Below are 11,593 nucleotides of genomic sequence, written 5' to 3' on the forward strand. Positions count from 1 at the left end.
ATAACAATATCACCACAAATTTAGTAGTTAAAAATCACACACATTTGTTATCGCAGTTCCTGTGAGTCAGGGCTTAGCTGGGTCTTCTGCTTCTGGATCTCAGAGCTTTAATCAAAGTGTCGGCTGGAGCTACGTGCTCATCTGAGGCTTGCCTGGGGAGGGATCTACCTCCAAGCTCACGTGGTTATCGGCAGCATTTAGTTCCCTGCTGGCTGGAGGCTGGAGGCTTCCCTCACCAACTTGTCACAAGGCTCCCTCTGTAGGCAGCTCGCAGCCTGGCAGCCTGCTTCTTCAAAGCCAGCAAGGGAGAGCATCTCCAAGCAAGAGAGAGGAAAATATTTTATTTTATGGTGATGAAATATACATAACATAAAATGTACCAATTTAACTATTTTATTTTTTAATTTTAAAAAATTTATTTATTTATTTATTTGGCTGCACTGGGTCTTAGTTGTAGCTTGTGGGATCTTCATTGTGGCATGCAGGATCTTTTTTAGTTGCGGCATGCAGGATCTAGTTCCCTGACCAGGGATCCAACCTGGGCCCCCTACATTGGGAGCGAGGAGTCTTAACCACTGAACCACCAGGAAAGTCCCCATTCTAACTATTTTAAAGTATACAAGTTCTGTGGCATCAAGTACACTCACAATGTTGTATAACTATCACCACTATCTATTTCTAGAAAATTTTCATCATCCTAAACAGAAACTGTGTTCTCATTTAGCAATAACTCTCAATTTCCACCTCCCCCAGCCCTGGGCAACCCATTCTACTTTCTGTGTTTATGAATTTGCCTATTTTATTTTTTAAGTTTTTTTTTAAATTAATTAATTAATTTTTGGCTGCACTGGGTCTTTGTTGCTGTATGTGGGCTTTCTCTAGTTGCGGCGGGTGGGGGTTACTCTTCGTTGTGGTGCACGGGCTTCTCATTGCGGTGGCTTCTCTTGTTGTGGAGCATGGGATCTAGGCATGCAGGCTTCAGTAGTTGTGGCACGTGGGCTCCGTAGTTGTGGCTCACAGGCTCTAGAGCACAGGCTCAGTAGTTGTGGCACAAGGGATTAGTTGCCCTGCAACATGTGGGATCTTCCTGGACTGGGGCTCGAACCCGTGTCCCCTGCACTGGCAGGGGGATTCTTAACTGCTGCACCAGCAGGGAAGCCCTGCCTATTTTAGATATGGTAGAATCATGTAAGCAAAACCAAACAATATTTGTCCTTTCACTTCTGATTTTAGTAATTTGAGGCTTCTTCCTTTTTTTCTTAATCAGCTACAGGTTTGTCAATTTTTGGTCTTTCCATTGACTTTCCCTACTTGTTTTCTGTTCTCTATTTTGATTATCTCCACTCTAAGCTTTATTATTTTTCTTCCTTCTGTTAGTTTTGGGTTTAGTTTACTCTTCTTTTCCTAGTTCTTTAAGGTTTACAGTTAGGTTACTGATTTAAGATCCTTTTTCTTTTTTAACATAGGCATTTACAGCTATAAATTTCCCACCAGCACTGCTTTTTCTGCATCCCATAAGTTTTGTCATGCCATGTTTTCATTTTCATTCATCTCAAGGTATCTTCTAATTTCCTTTGTAGTTTCTTCTTTAACCCATTGGTTGTTTATGGGCATATTATTTTATTTCCACATATTTGTGAATTTTCCAGTTTTTGTTCTGTTACTGGTTTCTAGTTTCTTTCCATTGTGATCAGAAGAAATACTTTATATTATTTCAATCTTTTACAATTTATTAAGACTTGTTTTGTGGTCTAACAAATCTATCCCAGAGAATGTTCCATACCTACTTTAGAAGAACATGTATTCTGTGTTGTATGGAGTGTTCTGTATATGTCTGCTAGGTCTAATTGGTTTATAATATTGTTCAAGTCTTCTATTTCCATATTGGTTTTCTGTTGGGTTGTCCTATCCATTATTGACAATGAGGTATTGAAATCTCCAAATATTATTATAGAACCGTCTCTATCACCCTTCAATTCTGTTAATTTTTGCTTCATACATTTTGGGGCTCCTTTGCTAGGTGTGTATATGTTTATAATTACTATATTTTCTTGCTGGATTGAATCTTTATCAATATGTAACATCCTTATTATTGCTTATAATCTTCTTTGACTTAAACTCTATTTTGTTTGAAAATTATAGAGCCCTCTCAGCCCTCTTTTGGTTACTATTTGCATGGAATATCTTTTTCCATACTTTTACTTTCAACCCCTCTGTGTCTTTGTATCTGAAATGAGTCTCTTATAGACAGCATAGAGATGGATCATGGTTTTTTTAAATCCAGTATGTCAATCTCTGCCTTTTAATTAGAGAGTTTAATCCATTTACATTTAAAGCAATAACTAATAAGGAAAGATTTACTTTGCCATTTAGCTATTTGTTTTCTTATTTTTTCTGTTCTTCACTTTCTCCATTACTGCCTATTTTTTGGTATTTATTTGATTTTTTTTTTTTTTGGTAGAAAACCATTTTGATTCCCTTCTTCTTTCCTTTTCTGTATAGTTTTAGTTATTTTCTTAGTGGATACCTTGGGGGCTACAGTTAACATCTTAAACTCATAACAACCTATTTTGAATGATATCAACTTTGTTTCAATAATATACCAACACTCTGCTCCTATATATCCCTACCCTTACCCCTTTATATTGTTATTGTCATATATTACATCTTTATACATTGCCTGTTCACAGAGATTTATAATTATTATTTTATGCATGTATCTTTTATATCACATTAGAAAAAAATGTGAGTTACAAATTCAAAGTACAATAATACTGGCTTCTATATTTACCTATATAGTTACATTTACCAATGTTCTTTATTTCTCCTTACAGCTTTGGGTTACAGTCTGGTATCCTTGTATTTCAGCCTGGAGGACTCCTTTCAGCATTTCTTGTAGGGAAGGCCTCCTGTTAATAAACTCCCTCAACTTTTGTTTAGCTGGAAATATCTTAATTTCTCCCTCATTCTTGAAGGAGAATTTTGCTGATGTAGAATTCTTGGTTGACAGTTTTTTGTTTTTTTGTTTTTCTTTCAGGACTTTGTATATATCATCCCGCTACCTTCTGGCATCCATGGTTTCTGAGGAGAAATCAGGTGTTAATCTCATTGAGGATCCCTGGTATGTGATGTGTTGCTTTGCTCTTGCTGCTTTCAAAATTCTCTCTTTGTCTTTGGATTTTGACAGTTTCACTGTAATATGTCTTGGTGTGGATCTCTTTGGATTTGTCCTACTCGGCATTTGTTGAGCTTCTTGGATACGCATATTCATGCTTTCTACAGACTTGGGACATTTTCAGCCATTTCATTTTCAAATAATTTTTCTGCCTCTTTCTCTCTTCTCCTTCTCAGACTCCTATAATGCAAATGTTAGTATGTTTGATGGTGTCCTATAGATCCTTTAGGTTCTGCTCATTTTTACTCGTTCTTTTTTCTTTCTGCCTGGATAATTTAAATTGTCTCACTGATCTTTTTCTCTGTCTGCTCAAGTCTGCTATAGAGCCACTCTAGTGAATTTTTCACTTCAACTATTATACTTTTCAGCTTCAGAATTTCTGTTTTGTTCTCCTTGTTTATATTTTCTATCTCTTTATTGATATTCTCATCTTCTTCAAACATTGTTCTCCTGATTTCCTTTAGTTCTTTGTCCATGGTTCCCTTTAGCTCATTGAGCATATTTGGGACAATTGATTTAACGTTCTTGACCAGCAATTGCAATGTCTAGGCTTCCTAAGGGATGTATTCAGTCAAGATTTTTTTTTTTCCTGTGAATGGGCCATACTTTCCTGTTTATTTTTATGTTTTATAATTTTAGTTGAGAACTGGACATTATGAACATTATAATGTAGTAACTCTATACATCTGATTCTCCTAGTCCTCAGGAATTGCTGGGTTTTGTTTGGTGAGGGCTGGAACTGCCCACTTGTGACTTTTCCAACTATTTTTGCAAGGTGTGCATTCCTTGTGCATGGTCATGGAAGCATCTGTTCCATTAAATTGGTGGTCAGCCAGTGACCTGACAAAGCTTTCCTTGAATGTCTGGCTCCCCCACAAAATAAATAAAGGTTGTGTCTCTTTAAATCTCCCCATAGATCCTGCCAGGGGAAGCTGCTGCAGCTGAGAGGGCTGAAACCAAGGCAAGCATCTGCACTGGCCCCTCAAAGTACTGCCACACCAACCAACATGAACAACCCCACACTTTTGGAGAAAACAAAAACCCTACTGCCCACTCTGCCACCAGCCAGCCACTCCAGAAACATGAGCCACTATCCCCACAGCAGTGGCAGGACAGAGGAAAAGAAGGTGGTAGCTGGATAGTGCACACTTCTCTCTTACCAACGAACAGCAGCATCTCTTTTCATTAAACATTCCTCTGAATTGATCCACTGATTAATCAATTTCACTGATTGATCAGTGTCCAATCAGGTTCCAGAGTTACAAAATGGTTGGTTCCAGTCAGTATTGCCTGCTCCATCTTTGCTTCAGTGGAGGGTCAATTCCCAGAGCTTCCTCCTCTGCCATTTTGTGTGACATCACAGCTGTACATAATATAATCACTTACATGTAATCACGTATATCCCGTCACCTTTGTTGCATTCTACTGGTTAGAAGAAGCAGGTCCCAGGTCCTGCCAATCCTCAAGGGGAGGGGAATATGCAAGGTTATGAATATCAGGGGGCTGGGACCATGGGGGTCACCTTAGTTTGTCCACCATACTGCTTACATAATATGTTATTTCTAAATAAACAAGCATACATGTATGTATGAAAGAATGGGGAAAGTTCTGGAAGAAGATGCACTGAACTCAATAATAGGAGAGGGACAAGAATTGTTTGCAGCAGATGGGGAGCAGTAAGGAGGTAAAGTTCTAATTTTTTTGAAAGAAAATATATTCAAGTGTTAACAAAAAAATGACTAATGAATTATAAGCATCTCCTTCAGAGAGGCGATATCTATTAATATTTGAGCTGAGTCTAGAGTTCCTCAGGAAGAAATAAACATCTATTAGCTTAAGAATTTCCAGTGATTCCCTTTGCCCCAAACATTTGCAGAGCCCAGCCCAAGAGTACAGATTGAAGCACAGAAAACATATGGCTAAACACTTAGAAGTTAGAAATCTCTTCCACTTTCCTGTTCTTTCCCTTCCCACTGTAAACAGTTTGGTCCAAAAACCATTAAGTAGGGCAGAAAATGGAAGGTGTTCATGCAGGTGGAGGTGGAGCTGTGATACCCTAGAGCAAGTGAAGATGCAGCGCCAGGACTAGGGTAAGGCAGGTGAGGCACTTACCTTGGGGAGAAAATGTAAGAGGCTTCCCCAAAACTAGTAATTAAGGTAAATAACATTCCTTCCCTGGTGGTCCAGTGGTTAAGACTCTCCACCACTCTTAAGACCCCGCCTTCCAATGCAGGGGGTGTGGGTTCATTCCCTGGTTGGGAAGCTAAGATCTCACACACCTCGCGGCCAAAAAAGAACCAAACATAAAACAGAATCAATATTGTAACAAACTCAATAAAGACTTTAAAAATAGTCTACATCAAAAAAAACTTTAAAAACAGATAAATAACATTTTAATAATTTTTTGAAAAAAATAAAAACGAATGCAAAAAATCTATGATGAGCAAAATATCAAAATGTTCAACTCAGGATCAGAATTGCTAATTTTTTTTCTTTTGCCTCAAGCTCCATCAGACTCACCACAGCACCATTACTGATCCTTCATGTGAGCGTATGGACCAATGTGGAGTGTCAGAACCTGACTAGGGTCCATGAGGTGCTCAGCATGGGGCTTCAGATCTTGAGTGAGGAGGGTATCCACATAGGAGGCATCTGGTGTAGAGTGTCAGAGCCCTAGCAAGGTGAAAAGGACACTTGTATAGTAGTGGCCAGGTGCAGGGGCTGGATGCTCAGGAAGGTAAGGAGGGTGTTCATGAAGCAGGAAGACTAACATGGATAGCTAGAGCCAGAGGGGGTTGAGAAGAGCTTCCAGGTGGCTGTGTGCATCCCAACATAAGCTGTTAGAGTCTGAGTATGGTAAGGAGGGCATTCGGGGTGGGGAGCAGTGACAGAGTTGGTTACATTGAAGGGAATTGATCAAGTCAGTAAATAGATTAAGGACTTAGGGAGACATGTTTCTCATAGTTACAGAAGGGAGGTACAAATCTGAAAAAAGAAGAAAACTAAAATGATACCTATAGTGTCGGATGGGAACTGGAGATGTTGGTATGATGTCACAATTTTCAATAAACATCTAATTTCTCCATCTCATTCTTTGTGCTATATTTTTGTCACACAGATTACTTTTACATATGCTATAAATTACACATTGTTAGTATTTTTGCTTTAAATAATTATATTTTAGGGAGATTAGAAATAATTTTAAAATGTACCTTCAATATAACTATTTCCAGAGTTCATTTTTGTGTGTTGATCAAGTTTCTGTTTGGTATCATATAACTAACACAGGTCTACCAGCAACAAATTCTCTCAGTTTTTAAGTTTTTCTTTACAAGTCTTGATTTCACCTTCATGTTTTAAATGTATTTTCCCTGTACAGAGAATTCTGGATTGACAGATTTTTCTTTCAGCATTTTAAAGATGTCACTCTACTGTCTTCTGGCTTAGTTTCTGATGAGAAGTTGGCTGTAAGTCTTGTGTGTGTTCTTTTGTAAGTAACACATTTTCACCCCCAATGGCTGTCTTCAATATTTTTTCTCTATATTGGCTTTTCAGTAGTTTGAATATGACGTGTCTAGGTGTGTGTGTGTGTGTGTGTGTGTGTGTGTGTGTGTGTGTGTTGTATTTATCCTGGTTGGGGTTCTCTGAGATTCTTGGATCTATAGTTTTGTTAGCTTTCATTGTTTTTGCAAAATTTTTGGAGACATTTAAAAAATATTTGTTCTGCTCCATTCTGTCTCTCTTCTTTTGGGACTCCAATAACATGTTTAAAACTTTTTTATATTATCCCACAGCTTTTAAATGCTCTGTTCAATTTTTTCCACTCTTTTTTCACTTTGTATTTCAGTTTGGGCAATTTCTATTGACATATAATCAAGTTCACTGATTCATTCCTTGGCTATTCCAAGTCTTATGATGAACCTGTTGAAGGAAATCTTCATATCTGAGACGTTTTAACAATTTAATGCATTTCCGTTTGACTCCCTCCTATAGTTTCCATTCCTCTGCTGGAATTCACCATTTGCTTCCTGTAATTATTGATGTTTGCATTTTCTAAAGCTTTTTATACATGGAACAATGCAGTGTATGCTATTTTTTTTGGTCTGGTTTCCTTCATTTAGTATGTTGTGTGTGTGTGTGTGTGTGTGTGTGTGTGTGTGTGTATCAATGATTCATTGCTTTTTATTTCTGAGTAGTATTACATTGTATGGATATACCACAATTTCTTTGTCTTTTCATCTGTTGACGGACACTGGGTGGTTTTCAGTGTTTGAGCTGTTAAGCTGCTATCAATATTTGTGTACAAGTTTTTTTGTAAGGATTTGCTTTTGTTTCTCTAGGGTGAATACCTAGGAGTGGAATGGCTGTATCATATGGTAGGTATGTTTAACTTTTTAATAAACTTCTAAGCTATTTTCCAAAGTGCTTGTACCATTTAAAAATCCCGTCATTAGTGTATAAGAGTTTTACTTGCTCTACATCCTCACCAACGTTTGATACTGTCAATCTTTTTAATTTTAACCATTATAATAGGTGGGTTATGGTATCTCATTATGGTTTTAAATTGCATTTATCTAATGTCTAGTGCTTTGAGCATATTTTCCTATGCTTATTTGTTATGTATGTATCTTCTTTGGTAAATTGTCTATTCAAACCTTTTGACTATTTTTAATTGGCTTCTTTGCTTACTATTGTCTTGATAGATATATATATATAGATATATAGATATATATATACTCTCAATATGAGTCCTTTGTCAGATATAATGAGCAAAGATTTCCTCCCAGTCTAAGGCTTATCTTCTCATTCTCCTAATGATGTCTTTTGAACAGCCACAAATTGTTAATTTTGGTGAAGTCACATTTATAAATTACGGATTGTGTTTTTTGGTGTTGTATCTAAAAAAGTTTTGCTTCACCCAAGGTCACAAAGATTTTTCTCCTTTTTTTTCTAGAATTTTTATATTTTTATATTTTACATTTAGGTCTATGATCTATTTTGAGCTAATTTTTTTAATATATTGAGAAGTATGGATTGAAATGTGTTTTTGCATGCAGATGTGCAGTTGTTCCAACTCCATGTGTTGAAAAGACTACCCTTGGGACTTTGCTGGTGGTGCAGTGGTTAAGAATCCGCCTGCCAATGCAGGGGACACAGGTTCAAGCCCTAGGAGTGCTCCTAGGAGGAGTCCAGGAAGATCCCACATGCCACGGAGCAACTAAGCCCATGCACCACAACTACTGAGCCTGCACTCTAGAACCCGTGAGCCACAACTACTGAAGCCTGTGTGCCACAACTAGTGAAGCCCATGCACCTAGAGCCCGTGCTCTGCAACAAGAGAAGCCACTGCAATGGGAATCCCGCGCACCACAACGAAGAGTAGCCCCTACTCGCCACAGCTAGAGAAAGCCCATGCCCAGCAATGAAAACCCAATGCAGCCAAAAAAAAAAAAAAAAAAGACTACCCTTTCCTCACTGATTTGCTTTTGGACTTTTGTCAAAAATCAGTTGTATGGGCTTCCCTGGTGGTGCAGTGGTTGAGAATCTGCCTGTTAATGCAGGGGACACGGGTCCGAGCCCTGGTCTGGGAAGATCCCACATGCCGCGGAGCAACTAGGCCCGTGAGCCACAACTACTGAGCCTGTGCGTCTGGAGCCTGTGCTCCGCAACAAGAGAGGCCACGATAGAGGCCGGCGCACCGCGATGAAGAGTGACCCCCACTTGCCGCAACTAGAGAAAGCCCTCGCACAGAAATGAAGACCCAACACAGCCAAAAATTAATTAATTAATTTTTTTAAAAAACCGCAAATGAGTTTAAAAAAAAAATCAGTTGTACATGTATTTGTGGAATTCTGAAATCTCTATTTGTTCCATGGCTCTATTTGTCTGTTTTTATGCTGATACCACATTGTTTTGATTGCTTAGGCTCTATATTAAGTCTTGAAATCAGCTGTTAGTCCTTCAGTTTTGTTGTACTTTATGAAAGGTGTTTTGGCTATTTTAGGTCTTTTGAATTGCCATGTAAATTTTAGAATTAGCTTGTCAATTTCTTACAAACTAGTCCACTAAGATTTTCATTGAGATTGTGTTGACTCTGTAGATCAATTTGGGGAAAATTGACATTTGAACAGTATTAAAGCTTCCAGGGACTTTCCTGGTGGCCCAGTGGTTAAGAATCCACCTGCCAATGCAGGAGACACGGGTGCAAGCCCCAGTCCGGGAAGACACCACATGCCACGGAGCAACTAAGCCCGTGCACCGCAACGACTGAGCCTGCACTCTAGAGCCCGTGAACCACAACTACTGAGCCCACATGCCACAACTACTGAAGCCCGTGTGCCTAGAGCCCGTGCTCCGCAACAAGAGAAGCCACCACAATGAGAAACCTGCCCACAGCAACGAAGAGTAGCCCCCGCTCGCCGCAACCAGAGAAAGCCTGCGCACAGCAACGAAGACCCAACGCAGCCAAAAATTAATTAATTAATTTTTATAAAAAACTTCCAACCCACGAATAAGGTGTGTCACTCCATTTATTTAGGTGTTCTTTCATTTCTGTCGGTAATATTTTGTAGTTTTTGATGTACAGGTTTTTCACTTTTATCTCATTTTCCCTACATATTTCAATCTTTGATGCTATTATACATAGTATTATTTGTTGCTAGTAGGTAGAAATACAACTGATTTTTGTATATTCATCTGGTATCTTGCAAGCTTGTTACACTCACTTATTAATAACTTTTTGGTAGATACCCATTGGATTTTCAATACAGACAATCATGTCATCTGTGAATAAAGGCAGTTTTACCCCTTCCTTTCCAACCTGGATGCCATTAATTTCTTTTTCTTGCCTGATAACACTTGCCTGAAACTCCAGTACGGTGTTGAATAGATATGATGAGAGTGGACTTTAAGTATGATGCTAGTTGTAGGATTTTCATAGATGCACTTATCAGGTTGAGGAAGTCTCCTTTTTTTCCTAGTTTGCTATGTGTTTTTGTCGGGAAAGTATACTGGATTTTGCCAAATGCTTTATGCATCTATTGAGATGAAAATATAGTTTTTCTTGTTTGGTTTGTTAATATGGTGAAGTATATTAATTTTTTAATGTTAAACCAGTCCTGCATGCCTGGAGTAACACACTTGGTCATGATATGTTATCCTTTTAATACATCATTTGGTTTGATTTGCTGAAAAAGTGTTAAGAATGTTTGCATCTATATTCACGAATATATTGGTTTGCAGGTTTTTTCCCCTGTAATGTCTTTGTTTGGTTTCAATATCAGAGTAATTCTGACCTCAAAAAAAATGATTTGGAAAATATTCTCACCTCTTCAAATTTCTGGAAGATTTTGTGTAGAACTGGTGTTTTTATTTCTTTCTTAAAAGTTTGGACTTCCCTGGCAGTACAGAGGATAAGACTCCCCGCTTCCACTGCAGGGGGTGTGGGTTCGATCCCTGGTCGGGAACTAACATTCCCACAAGTCACACGGCATGGCCAAAAAAAAAAAGAGTTTGGTAGAGTTCACTAGTGAAGTTCTGGACCTAGAGTTTAATTTGTGGGAAAAATTTAAACTACAAATTCAATTTATTTAATAGACATATGTCTACTTAGGTTGTCTATTTCTTCTTGAGTGAGCTTTAGTAATTGGTGTATTTCAAGGAATTTGTTCACTTCATCTAAGTTATTGTTGAATTTATTGACAAGTTGTTCATAATTCTCCCTTATCACTCTTTTAATATCTGTAGATCCTATAATGAGTCACTTCTTTCATGCCTGAAACTGGTAATTTGTATCTTCTTTCCTTTAATCTTGATCCGTATGGCTAGAGATTTATAAATTTTATTGATCTCAAAGAACCACTTTTGGATTAGTTGATTTTTCTCTATTGTTTCTGTTTTTTATTTCATTGATTTCCAACTTGATCTTCATTATTTCCTTTCTTCTGCTTTCTTTGGGTGTGATTTAATCTTCGTTTACTGATTTCTTAAAGTGGAAGCTGAGGTCTTTGATTTGAGACCTTTCTTCTTTTCCAACATTCATATTTGGTGCTTTAAATTTCCCCTTAGATACTACTTTAGCTGCATTTTGATATCTTATGTTTCGTTTTCATTAAGTTCAAAATACTTTCTAATGTCTCTTCTGATTTTTTGACCCATCCATGAGTTTCCAAATATTTGGAGAATTTCCAAAGCTATTTCTGCTATTCATTTCTAATTTAATTCTACTGTGGTCAGAGAACATATTTTGTATGACCAAAATCCTTTTAAATTTTTTGAGGCTTGTTTTATGGCTCAGAATATGGTCTAGCTTGGTAAATGTACCATGTGAACTTGAAAAGAATGTATCTGCTGTTATTGGATGATGTGTTCTATAAATGTCAATCAAGTCAAGCTGTTTGATGGTGTTGTTCCAGTCTT

Source organism: Balaenoptera acutorostrata, chromosome 9 (assembly GCF_949987535.1).
Source record: "Balaenoptera acutorostrata chromosome 9, mBalAcu1.1, whole genome shotgun sequence".
Lineage (NCBI taxonomy): Eukaryota > Metazoa > Chordata > Mammalia > Artiodactyla > Balaenopteridae > Balaenoptera > Balaenoptera acutorostrata.